The following is a 14,250-nucleotide window of genomic DNA, read 5'->3' as shown; positions in this document are numbered from 1 at the left end:
GATGACATAGGTGGGCCTTGCTGGCCTGGCCTAGGGCAGGCTCCTTGAGCTTTCTGTGAAGAGGCACCTTTCCGCCTGGGCATCGCTGGGGGTGGAGAACGGGATGGGGCACAGAGGCACCATGGAGGCAGGTAACACTGCCGGGTGCCATTTGCTTCCAGCAGACCAGAGAGAAGGCTGTGAGGAGAATGGGTCTGGGGGGTGACTGCCTGTACAACCTCTGAATGCACTCAGAGCTTTTCTTGCCATCCAAGAACCATGTCCAAGGGCAGAGAACCACAGAGTCCTGGGGCCTCTGGGTTGGCACTGCTTGTGCTCTGACATTCAACATTCAGTGAGTTACTCAGGCTGGGTGGAGATCCCTTCCTCCTTCTGAGAGCAAGGGATGGGCAAGAACCCTCCTTTTGCATCTCCGAGAAAGCTTGTAGTGGCTCTTTCAGAAGCAGAGAGGAAAGGAGCCACCCTTGAGGTGGGAAGGGGAAGTTGTAATTGCACCTGGAGACTAGGGGCCAGGCAGCAGCCCTCAGTGGGGAGCAGAAAGGGGGAAAGCAGAGACAGAGAGTGGAGAAGACCTGCCCACTTCTCCTCTCCGGGGTTTGGCTTACGCATGAACGCCCGTGTTCACAGGTGGACCTGGAGAGGTATCAGAGTCTGTGATGGGCATAGCATCGGTCTCGGTAACCTACAACACTGGATAGGATCTGCACGAAAGAGAAGTGGGATGAGTAGACAGAGCAGCTGGTGCCTGACACGGCGGCCCCTCTACCCACTACCAACAGGAAACGTTAGTGTTTAGAAAAGTGCTTTCCCTCCTTCCTGCCTTGCTTCCCAGGGGTCCGACCTGGGATGCAGTCTGAGTGCCATCCCCGCCTTCTCTGGTTGTCTCCCCTTATTCTTCACAGGCCTTTCTCCTGAATGTCTCTTGCTGGGCTCCTCCTGTCTTGACGTCTGCTTCTCGGAGGACCCGACTAACTCAGGAGGGTTACAGCTGAAGGCTAAGATTGAAATCACCCCCTACCTGCTATCTCACCCCGTGGCCCTGTGATTTCATGTGGGCCAGGCAGGTGTAGGAGCAGGTGAGAGAAGGTTTGGAATAGGGATGAGATCACCCCAGTGGCCCAGCTTTCAGTATGTCACTTTCAGAGGGATAGTTTCTTCACTTTCCTTTTTATATTTGGGGGGATGACTAAATGATTTTGAAAACTTCCTAGCATTTGGCAACAATCTGTGAGCAGAGTGATATGATTGCTCTGCTCACAAACAAGCTGCAATTTTAGGCAGGATTTTCAGAGCATCCCAGTGTCTAACAACTCATGAAAACTTGGCGGTAATTTCAGGATGCCTAACATCTGCTTAGTTCATTTTGTTACAAGTCACCTGGGCAAACACTCTTCCTCCCTCTGCCCCATAAATGAGCTTATATCCAATTAGGACATTCTGGTTAATAGCAGCAGCAATCATCCAGGGGCAGTCTACAACAAAGCCTTAAATGCAATGGCACTTCTCCATGTTAACAAAACCAAACCATTACTTTTCTTTTAGCTCAGATGGACTATTTGCTAATGTCTTACCAGCTCTCCCAGCTTATTCTTTGAGGAAGAAACAGCCTTGGTTTCTTTGAGAAGAGACTACTCCTTTGATCTGGGGGTTTTGAATAAAAGGATTTGGGAGGCATTTAATGTGCATTTTACAAGAACGTGGTTTCACCACAGCTCATCCCTTTCTGATCGGTTTTAAAAGCATGACTATCACATCTATTCAAGATTTTCCAGTGGAGACCTTTGAGCATGACTATGAAATAGATGCCGAGCAGGCCGAGTTCCACAGTTACTTCTCCTCCTATTTTTCCCCCCAGCTATAATGTTACTCAGGAACAGCATGGTGATTGAATGCACCTGCAAAGATCTTAACAGCTCTAGAAGCAGCAGGAAGCCCACACTGGTCACCTTCAGTTTATTAAATATCCTGACCCCCTAGCAAGTGTTTTTCTTCAAGGTCAGTTTTCTGTTGTCGGGATATAGAATTGGAAGATGACCGGAGGACAGCACCTTGGAAGCTGCCCCTAACGGATGCCAGTGTCTTGTGCGCTGCGCTCCCATCCTGCCTTAGGGCGCCCGGGACAAACTCCACGGGGCAGGGGTGACTGAAAGTGGTCTCAACTGGGGCCCCACGGAAGAGCTGAAAGTTCCCTTTCAGTGCTCATCACGGGTTTTCTCTCTCTACCCCAAAGACAAAGCTTTCGCAATATCATGGGATCGGAGCTGATTATCGCTCTGGGGTTTATATTCAACCTTGGATCCTGACTCTCAGCCTGTGCATAATTTTCTGTGGTGACAAAGTTTATTAAAAAGCTGACACATTGTTTTCAGCCTTCAGTTCATCTCTGTGATTCACTTCGAAATTTTAAGAAAGGAGGAGAAGAAACCATATTAGTCACAGGAAAAAAAAGTTTGGGGCCTCCCTTTCTACACTGTAAAGTTATTTGTGATTGAAGAGTTATCGAATGATTCCGCTAAGAAGGTCCCCTTCTGCTGAAACGTTAACAGCAGGAGATGAAGTTAAGCCTTGTCAGCGTGCCATCCTTCACCCACTGGAAATGGTGCAAGGAGCTAAAGTAGAATCACTGACAGCCACAGGCCTTGCTTGTCACAAGCTCATCCTTAGAATTTTAACTGAAGGAGAAATGACAGATGATGAAGAATACATTTTTTAAGTCCAGAAAAAAGTGGACTGGACGGTTTTCATGTGGCAGCTTGATAAAAATAATTTCAAACTTCTTTTTTTTTTTTTTTTTTGGCGGTACGTGGGCCTCTCACTGCTGTAGCCTCTCCCGTTGCGGAGCACAGGCTCCGGACGCGCAGGCTCAGCGGCCATGGCTCACGGGCCCAGCCACCCCGTGGCATGTGGGATCCTCCCAGACCAGGGCACGAACCCGCGTCCCCTGCATCGGCAGGCGGACTCTCAACCACTGCGCCACCAGGGAAGCCCCTCAAACTTCTTTTTACCAAAATTAAAAAATCTAAGTAACTCTGCCTGTTCCCTGTATAGTGTGATGCCTAAAACTAGATTTATTTAGATAGTAATACATACTCAACTTGTTATTTAACCTGTTAATCATAATTCCAGATGCGAATATTTTCCAGGGGATTTGAAAAAATATTTTTGGAGGTGAGGTTTGGGTCTTCATGGGCCGCCTATGGTGGGAGGGTCCACAGAAATGCACCAAAGACCTGAATGAAAGATGATGAGAACATGTTAGCTTGCTCCTGGGAAATAATTTTTATAAACCACCCAGCTTTTGAGAAATAAGAATCAAGGTAGGGCCAAGTTAAGCCATTGTGTAACAAATTTTTGGAAGCCTTGAAGAATGACTCATGTTTAAAAGCTGATAAGCAAGAATTGTTTGATATTTGGGACATACCTTTCCACAGAGAAGGTGTCATCCTTGACGGGTGAACTTTCTGCGATGGCCTCTAAAGTGCTGTGGCCTAAATGCAGCTGATCCATAATACCGTCCTTGCTTGGATTCTGATAAATTTGGTCATGGGCTGGAGCACGGAGGGTCAAGCATACTACTGAATCTGCAACTTGCATTTTTCTTATAATATGTCATTGACTTCTTTCCATGTGAATATTTTTCTAATCTTGCTTTCTTTTCCTCTGGAAGCAGGCTGGGCATCAGGACCTTAGGAATATAGTAGGCACTATGGCCAAGTTTTTTTTTTTTTTTTTCGGTACGCGGGCCTCTCACCGCTGTGGCCTCTCCCGTTGCGGAGCACAGGTCCGGACGCACAGGCTCAGCGGCCATGGCTCACGGGCCCAGCCGCTCCGCGGCATGTGGGATCTTCCCGGACCGGGGCACGAACCCGTGTCCCCTGCATCGGCGGGCGGACTCTCAACCACTGCGCCACCAGGGAAGCCCTATGGCCAAGTTTTATATATCATTCAACAACAGATATACCCAACCAGAAACAGACTTTGTTCTTTTCTGTTTCATGTTCTACTGGCCCCCTTAATCCAAGCTGCCTAATAAACGCTTGTATTTCTAACTGCCTTTTTTGGGTTCCTTTGCCAGTTCAGACCTGGGACTTCAAACATATTTGAATGAATGGAATCAGAAAATATATTCTCAGTGGCTTGGCTATGGACAGAACTTCTTAATACAATCTCTGATAAGCATCATTTTATAGAAGTACAGTCTGTTGGCCAATAGCTCAGTCCTCCAAACCACTTTTCTTGATATCATTGCAGGACATTTGATACCACCATTGTGGTCTGCAGCCTTGGCACTGCTGAACCTCTAACAGTGATTTGCCAGGATCTATGTCAATCAACATTGTCCTGGGATGTAAGATGTTCGGCTAAGAGCTGCTGTGTGGGGCAGCAGAGTAGCCATGCTACAGCATAGTATGCCAGTTGTATATGTGAGAGAAGAAAATGAATGTGCGATGCATTCGCCTGGGTTAACTTACAGACCTTATGTGGTCTTCCTGCCCTTAACAGCAACATGATTTTTTTTTTTTAATTCAAGTATAGGATATTAAATATAGTTCCCTGTGCTATACAGTAGGGCCTTGTTGTTTATCTATTTTACATATAGTAGTTTGTAAATGCTAATCCCAGACTCCTGATTTATCCCCCTCCCACCCCCTTTCCTCTTTGGTAACCATAAGTTTGTTTTCTCTGTCTGGGAGTCGCTTTCTGTTTCATAAATGTTTGTTTGCGTCATATTTTCGATTCCACGTATAAGCGATATCATATGGTATTTGTCTTTCTCTTTCTGACTTACTTCACTCAGTATGGTAATCTCTAGGTCCATCCATGAGCAACATGAATATTTTAATAAAAGCTCTCTCTGAAGTACAAATGACCCGATGAACAAATAGGTGGGCCATCTATTTCTCAACTCGATTTTTAGCCTTGAACTAAGTGACTGGAATAGAATTGTACACCTTTGTTGATTGGTGAAATGGAAGTTGAGTGAATGAAAGCACTTCTTTCTCAACCTGGTGTCTTCTTTCTTGGGCACTAGGGCTTCTTGTATTGAGGCAGGCCCTAAGTCATGAGAGTAAGGCAAATGGCATTGTTTCTGTAATAGGAACGCCTGGCTTAATCTTATTTTCCTAGCTTGCTGTTACATCAGTCTATGTCATTAGAAGCAGAATGTGTTCCATTACGTAGCGTCTTTAATCTGGAATGTCTCTGTACTTGAAAACTATTATTGCTTTAATCATCACCTCACCCCTAGGAGGAACCAGAGGTGGAAACTCTGACCTGCATTCTAGTATTACAGGTGAAGGAGTTAAGAAATACTGAGTGACAAGACAGCCTCTAATACGCAGCCAACCTAGAGGCAGCATGCCAGCCCTGAGGAACTGGGATCACACTTTCAGACACTGATCTGTGTTTCTGTGTGGAATGTCTGACAGCTAAGATAGTTGATGGCCCTGTGGCACGCTGAAGAATTATGTCAACAGTCAATTTGAATGAGGTCACAGAGCCAGGTAAATAACCCTCATTCTGGTTTTACTGATTATAAAGGAACACTTGCCTGGCGTGAGGAAAAATTTAGTTCTTTCCCAGGACTTTGAATCATTGGTTTGAGGCAGCCTGGTCAGAAGGTTAGACCAGAGGAACAAATGTAGCGCTCACCGGTCTTGCTTTTGGACTGTCCTCCTCTGCCGCCCCTTAAGCCAGCAAGCACTCTCTCCCACACAGACACATAGAGCATCCGCAGACACACACATGCACAGACGCTAATGCACACACACACACACACACACACACACACACACACACACTCCAATTCTCCTCTGGCTTTGTGAATCTTCTTCAGTTGACAGTTTAAGGAGAACACAGTTCTGTGATATTAAGAATTAAATTAAAACTGTATTTCAACTAAAAAAGTCTCACAGGGCAAAGTGCCTGATGCTATTGAGACAGTTTGCTATTTCCTTAGGCACCTCGTGTCTCTCAGAGAGCTGAAGAGGCGCCGGCCACTTGCAGGTAAGGCTTCAGGAATGTAGGAAGGGCACGCACTCCCGGGGGTTGCTGGTTGCATCATATAATAGCAAGAGCTTGCCGAAGGATACAGGGCCTGGTAGGTAGATAATCTGGAGGAAAAGGTGCTTATGTGAAGTGATGCTGTACAGGACCACTTATTTTATTCAAGTGTGTGAGAAAGGGTTACAGAAGGTGTCATTTTGAGTCCAGGTTACTTGCAGCCCTTCTGGGGCAAGCAGTGTTCCTGCCCTAAAGGAAAGGGTCTTGAGGTGGAGGGACCCTGAAGAGATCACCTAGTCCAGAGGTTCTCAGGCCCATCAGATCCAGTGCTTCTTTTCTAAAAATTACAAATGTTTTGTAATTTCCCCCTTTACTATCCTCAATTAAAATTGCCAGATAACATACCACCCAACATCCAAATGCCATTATAATGCTCTACTTGTGTCACGGTTCAGGTTGCCCGGGAAAGAGAACCTGAGGTGGCATTAGGTGGGAGGAAGTACATGGGGCACGCTCTCAGGATCAGCACGTGTGGGAGAGAGAAGGCAGCAGGTTTGGGCAGAGGCAGAGGTTGGGCTCTGCCTTGATGCAATCCCACCAATGACTCAGCAGATCCCACAGGGAGCTCTGGAGCTGGGGTGTTCCCGCAGAACTGTGCCAAATTAGAGCTTTATTATACCCCCAGCAACCAGTCAGTGGATGTAGGCAGCTCCTAGGGAGGACTGATAGGGCGGGACCCTGGCAGAGACAGCCCTCTGGAATTATTGCTGGGAAAGGGTGGTGGCACTCAGCTCTGGGCTGTCAGCGGTCCACACTCCAGCAGCTGAGGAAGCCATGGAGTGGGGATTGGGGTGGGGCACACGGGATCCAGCACAGCCTGCGATAGATAGGAGAAAATAATAGGAAAGTAACTCATATTAAACACATATATATATATTTTTTTAAATAAATTTATTTATTTTTGGCTGCGTTGGGTCTTCGTTGCTACAAACAGGCTTTCTTTTTAGTTGTGGCGAGCGGGGGCTACTCTTCGTTGTGGCGCACAGGCTTCTCATTGCAGTGGCTTCTCTTGTTGCAGAGCGTGGGCTCTAGGCATGTGAGCTTCAGTAGTTGTGGCACACGGGCTTAGTTGCTCCGCAGCATGTGGGATCATCCCGGACCAGGGCTCGAACCCATGTCCCCTGCATTGGCAGGCGGATTCTTAACCACTGTGCCACCAGAGAAGCCCAGCATACGTATTTTTGGTATGCAAAACTAAAAGATTTTATGGGCTTCCCTGGTGGCGCAGTGGTTGCGAGTCTGTCTGCCGATGCAGGAGACACGTGTTCGTGCCCCGGTCCGGGAAGATCCCACATACCGCGAAGCGGCTAGGCCCGTGAACTGTGGCCGCTGAGCCTGCCTGCGCGTCCAGAGCCTGTGCTCCGCAACGGGAGAGGCCACAACGGTGAGAGGCCCGCGTACTGCAAAAACAAAAACAAACAAACAAAAACATTTTAGGAAATAGTTCAGTTCTATTGGAATTGAATTCTACTGTGTAGCCACAACTATTTCTTGTGAATTGGGCTTAAGAGAAAACAACACGCAACTGAGTATTGTCAACACTTTTTCTTTGCATTTGGCATTTTGAAAGAAGGACCAGGGAAGTATATTTGTATCTATACAGAAGTTATACAGGCAGACTGATACATTGTCATCAGAGATTTACTCAAAGGGTGATCAGTCTTGGTCAAATTACAAACAAAACAGGTGTTTGCTCACAGTGGTGGCATTCTAGAAAAATTCAATGTATATTAAATCTGTGAAAAAATACATTGTGTTTCCAGGTTAACTGGAGTTAGACCTTAGGCTCAGATAATTTTATCAAGTTTTTCACTTACATAATTGGACATTCATATGAAGTTAGGAAGGGATATGGGAAAATTCTTTGTCATGTGGACCAAATCCCATACTTAGCAAGGTGTTTACCTTCCACCCACTGAACGCTAGTGGTGTCTCCCAATCAGCAGTCAAAAATACTCCCACAGGGTCTTCCCTGGTGGCGCAGTGGTTGAGAGTCCGCCTGCCGATGCAGGGGACACGGGTTCGTGCCCCGGTCCGGGAAGATCCCACGTGCCGCAGAGCTGCTGGGCCCATGAGCCATGGCCACTGAGCCTGCGCGTCCGGAGCCTGTGCTCCGCAACGGGAGAGGCTACAGCAGTGAGAGGCCCACGTACCGCCAAAAAAAAAAAAAAAAAAAATACTCCCACAGATTTCCATATTTCCCCAAAGGGTACTATCCCTTCCCTTGAGAACTGAGTTCGTCAATCCTCTGCTTCTAGCCTAAACACACCTGTTTTCTCTTCTCAAGGTTTTGTAAAGCAAGAGATGTGGCAACCTCTGGTCGGTCCCTGCTCCAGCAAAGTAGTCCAAATTAAAGAGCTTCCATGGCTGCGTGCACACGCGGTCAAGGTCACACCTGGGATCCCATGGTCTTGAGGGCGGGCCTCCCTGGCCCTCCCACAAGGCCCGGGGGTGTCTCCCTCAAGTGTTTGAAGCCCAAGCAGGCTGTCAAAGGTGCAATCTGGTTTATCGATTTCTAGCATCCAGGAAGGGCTGTGCGAGTCTTACTTAGCAGGGGTTGTATTGCCCACTGTGGCTTCTCCCCTGCTTCTTGCTGTGGGAAAGCTCAATTTCAGGAGAAATAAATCTATCATACCTGCTTAAATACAAGCAAAGGAAATGGTTGTTTTCCCATGTGCTTGATTTGACTCTTAGCGGGGCAGACACCATATTCCTTTCCTCCTGCATCAAACGTCTGTCCCAGCAAACACAGCGGAAGTAGCCTGCCTGAAGGGACTGTCAGGCCAAGCACCAAGGAAAAGGGATTAGAGAGAAGGGAAAATGTTTCTAGGCTGATTCGAAGTACAAGACAATAGCAACACCAATTTGGAAATTGAAAAGGAAAGCCTCCGATGTGACTTATTTTACACAGAAGATTTTATGCTAGTTTTGATGTTAGGATTTAACCTTAAAGTGCTTACGCAAAAAAACTGCTGATACCCATGATGGCTCGGGCTGCATAAAGAATTACAAGACCCTGGAACTGACTGCCTGAGCCTTAGAGTAATTTGTATCCAGAAGAGACCATGCAAGAGATGCATATGTTTTATCTGCACACCTGAATAACATACAGACAAGTGTTAGTCATTTGTTTATGAGTATTTTCCATTACTGCTCCTCTCCCAACATATCGCAAAAATTTCTTGTTGTCCCCTCTTCGCTGGGCTGCCAGAAACAGCTGGCACATAACTTTTTATGTTTTTGCTGATGACTCTTTTTTTTTTTTTTTAATGCGGTACGCGGGCCTCCCACCGCCGCGGCCCCTCTCGCCGTGGAGCACAGGCTCCGGACGCGCAGGCCCAGCGGCCATAGCTCACGGGCCCAGCCGCTCCGCGGCACGCGAGATCCTCCCGGACCGGGGCACGAACCCGCGCCCCCTGCATCGGCAGGCGGACCCCCAACCACTGCGCCACCAGGGAAGCCCCTGGTGACTCTTTTGATGCACTGGGTTTCTTCTTGGGATTAGAGTGAAAAATTATTGATCTACCAAAGACATTAGTTCATTGTTGCTGCGATGCCCAAGAGTTTTTTTAAATGAATAATCAGTCACCTTGCTGATTCTACCTTAGAAAGTGAGCATCTTAGGAATTTTTTCCTAAGTGTATGTTGACATAAGCCCCATCCTATATGCCAAGGATTGCAGCGTGATAATGTTCTAAATCGTGGTATTACATCTTTACAGACTTCACTAGTTCACGTCTCGTCAGAAAAAGCAGTGCTCAAAATTATGTGTACGCAGTTAATTGTAACAAAACCTTGTTAAATCTGATACGGTGCAGCCTTACTAATTACAGTTTAATCTTGATTTTACACAACCTTTCTTAGTTTTTGAAAAAATAATAAAAGCTATTCTGAGTATTTGAGCTTCAAGTGAGGACTCAAATGAATTTTTTTTCAAATGCGTATTTGAGAAGTAGGGCCATCACACTCAGTGGAACGGGTTGTGCATGGCACACCTGCTCACAGAGACCCCAGCCAGAACCAACATACGCAGATGAACCTGGACTCCTTCATAGTAGGTGTCCTTAAAAGCATTATGCTTATTTCAAGGACATTCTCTTACCCCAAACCTCCTCCTACTTTGCTTTTCAGGTTTGGACTTAGATTCTTGGGATTATGGACTGATGTAGTAATTCTCTAGTCCTGGAGATGAGAGAAACTTTACCATTGGAACCCTCCCAAAGTAGGTTAAACCAAAATAAGTGAATAAGAATTGTACCAACCTGGGTGATATCATTTGCAATAAAAATGAAGGAGGCTCAGAAACTAATTGGAAGTCAATTCCAAAAGAGGATTGTAAAAAAAGTTTTCAGTGAAATTAATGCACAATTTTTCAAATAGTTATTTTTTTAAGTAAATTACGTGCTTAATCTATTTTAAAAATTAAAGATTCTCATTAATTTTTTATATTCAATTCTCAATTTTCTATGCTTCTAAGGACAAGAATATCATATGTAATTGACACCTATAACTTACCCAAATATTTTATTGGACTGGTGACTAAAACAAAAAAGAGCAAATTAAAATTTATCTCCTTTTTTTGTCTCTGCCTGCACATTGTGTGTATGAGTCTGTGTGTGTGTGTGTGTGTGTGTGTGTTTATATACATTAAAGTAAGGAGGCAAGCTATAAGAACATAAGCAGGAAAAGACTTAAGCCTAGTAAAAAGATACATTGTAGTGTCAGTCTCAGAGTAGCTGAATTAATTTGAGACAAAAATGAGCTGTGTTTAAATAGTATCTCAAATAAACATTGCATTATTTGTGTTATGGTCATAGTTTAGAATTATCATCACAAAAATGAAAATGTTCAATATGTTAAAAAATATTAAGGCACAAACTGGGCAATTTTTTCCCCCAAAGCATAAAAGAAGACTAATTGAAAATGAACAAAGAGCATAAATGGACAACATATCAAAGAGAAAATACAACTAATACAAAATATGGGAAAATGATCAAGCATACAGAAATGCAAATTAAGAGAAGATACTGGGACTTCCCTGCTGGTGCAGCGGTTAAGACTCCATGCTCCCAATGCAGCAGACCGGGGTTCGATCCCTGGTCAGGGAACTAGATCCCACATGCTGCAACTAAGAGCCTGCATGCTGCAACTAAAAAAAAAAAAAAAAAAAGATCCAGCGTGCTGCAACTAAGACCCGGAGCAGCCAAATAAATAAATGTTAAAAAAAAAAAAAAAGACAGGATACCATCCCTGACTTTTTTTGCCTGACAAATTACTAAAAGTTAAGAGAGTGAAAAAGAGAGGAAACTGACAAATGTGTCGTAGAACAAGTGCTTTCATACATTGTCAACGGGAGGATAAATTGACAATATTTTAAGACACAACCTGGAAATAAATTTTAGGGGTCTTTAAAAGTTTATACCTTTGACCCAGTTATGCCACATCCCAGAGTCCTTACTATGGACATAGTCCTCATTATTCAAAAAGTGTCAGGTTAAGAGGCTTATGGAAGCCCTAAATGTCCAACAGTAGAAGATTGGTGGCACCTCCACTTGATGGAATGTTGTGCAACCACAAAGCGTAATGTTTACAAAAGTTATAACAGAGGACAACGTTTACGATAGAATGTTAAATAAACATTAAGCTGCTCTCAGAGCCATATGTGGATTATTAAATGGTTATATTTAAAAGAAGAAAAAGTAAAACCTGAAAATGATGGATGAGAAAGATTGAAAAGAAATATACCCAAATGTAAACTATGACTTTTATTTGAGTGATGATTTGAAAGATGGATCATGTATTTCCTTTTTTCCCTACACTTCTCATTTCCTTGAAAAAAACAAAAACTACTTCTAAAGATATAACTATAAAAACTATCAGTAATAACACGTTATGATTGTAGGCCAAGATAAGTGGGTGGTGAGGCTCCTATTCTGGTTATCACATGAAAAGTCCTACCATTAAGGGAAATGCGTGAATTTTCCAAAACTGCTGGATGTTGACATGGTTTAAGTTGAGTCATTACAATCAAACAGGAGGCATAACACTGACAGTTATCTAGTTATGTTTCTCATTTTGCACATGTGAACAAACCTCCAAGGAAAGGAGGTATTCTGCATTTTTCTTTTTGTTTGCCTGAAATGGTTCTGTGGACTAACTACCACCATTTACCCTGTCCTGTGTGAGCCCAGATTGACTCAGTCCCTGTCCACCAGCCCCTCCTTCTTTGGCCTGCCCATGTGTCCCCTTCCTTCTCTTTACCAGGGAGGCCTGACTCCGGGATACTCCACAAAGTGGATTCTGGAACAGGCCACTCCCAGGCCATTCTGAGTTTAATTTCTAATGATTCATTATTGCCTGTTTACAGAAAGGCCTGGTTTCATCAGATCTGATATTTCTTGTTCTTTTAGAATTATGCCTGCAGCTACCAGTAACATCAGAAGTTATAGCTAGAAAAGTCTTAAAAATCTTAGCTACAACAAACAAACTGGGCTGGGGAGCTTCAAGGTTTGGAGGGAGAAAAGCTTTAAAAGACAATCATTTTGAAAACTCCTTTTGCATGACTTGGCTGGAAAAAAGACTGGTTTTGCCCTTCCCCTTTCTCCAAGCTAATAATGCCGACCCAATCTTAAGGTCTCAGATTAAGCATCGCTTCCTCATAGCTGCTTTCCTTAACTCTTAATCTAGGATAGACCCTACACTCTCCATTGTGGGCTGCCCGTTTCTTTCCCAGGACCTCTAAGTATTACTTGTAAGTATTTGTAATTGAAATGAATACTTGTAAGTATTAGTAAATCTTTCTTTCCTGCTGGACTCTAAGTCCATGAGAGCAGAGTCCTTATCTATTTTATTTATCATCATGTCCCCGGTGCCAAGAACAGGAGCTTGGTATGCACTGGGTACTGAATAAATATTTGCTTAATGAATGAATTTTCCGGTGTGACCTACTAAAGCAGAGAAAGAATGGCTGGCACAAAATCAAATAGTGCTGGAGTCAGAAACATAAATGCTAAAGGCTTTGTTATTTTTTCTTCTTCTTTCTTTAAAATTCTAATTTTATACACACACACAATCTCATATCATTGCTCTAGTATTGAGTTCAAGAAGTTTGGTTTTGGCTTTTTGTGTTTGAAAGTGATGAATGCGTGGTTAGGGTGGGTCCTCTGTCATGAGAAGGGCAGACATTCGGAACCCTCCAGAAGCTTAGGCTAAATACACCTTAGATAGCGTTACCCACTTGAGCCGGGCTTTTACATAAATAAAGTTTAGCACAACCTCAGAAATGCACATGAAGGCATTCTGCGACTTGGCCTCTCTATGAATCCAGAGACCCCTAAGTCCCTCTTTCCTGAAGTTCATGATCAGTTACTCCCCTTAGCACATCTGTTATTCTGCCACCTTGACTTCCTTGCCTTTTGTAAAAGCAAAATTCTTGGAATTTATCTTACAGGCACAAATCACCTTGTAATTCTTTGCACTTAGTTAGTAGCTATTGAGCATGTAACTACAGAGCTTAACAATTACCAGATAGTGTAATCATGCAAAGATTTTAATCTTTCAAATTAGATCTCACCTCCACACTGGGGAAGAAAAGGAAATTTACAGGATAATTAGCTCACAGGCTAGTCGGCACTTCCAGGGATTGTCAGGAAGTGTCTGCATGAATGGTCTTAAGGTATTATTTATTTTTTATTAAGTGCCTTTTATTAAAATTACCCTGCATGCTTTGCACTGGAGAAACTGGAGAAAAATGTCTTTTGCAAGCTGAGGCAGACCTTCTGTAATGAATCCTGGGCAGAGGGTGGCATATTTTGGGATGGCATATTCTGCTACCCTTCCGGGTAAATAGTCTTCCATGTATAAAAAGGGAGCCAAGTCAAATTTTAAAAGGGAGATACCAAAAAAAAAGAAGCCAAAGTTATGCTTATTTTTTATGAGCTGAGCATTTGGAGTTGCTGAACTACCTAACCTTCCCCTGAACTGGAGCCTTTTCCACCCTGTTCACTGGTGCAGAGGAGCACGGCTTTTTACGGCTCCGTTCAGTGGTGTCACATTCGTAACTTGCAATTGGCCATGGTGGCGCTAATTACACCAGGGCCTTCTGCCCAGGCTACAAATCAGGGCTCCCTCCTGCAGATGGGTTGTTACACGTTTACCATCACTTCCCCACCTGTAGCAGAGGAGTCC

Source organism: Phocoena phocoena, chromosome 3 (genome assembly GCF_963924675.1).
Source record: "Phocoena phocoena chromosome 3, mPhoPho1.1, whole genome shotgun sequence".
In the NCBI taxonomy this organism is placed as follows: Eukaryota; Metazoa; Chordata; class Mammalia; order Artiodactyla; family Phocoenidae; genus Phocoena; species Phocoena phocoena.
This window is presented reverse-complemented; position numbering follows the sequence as displayed.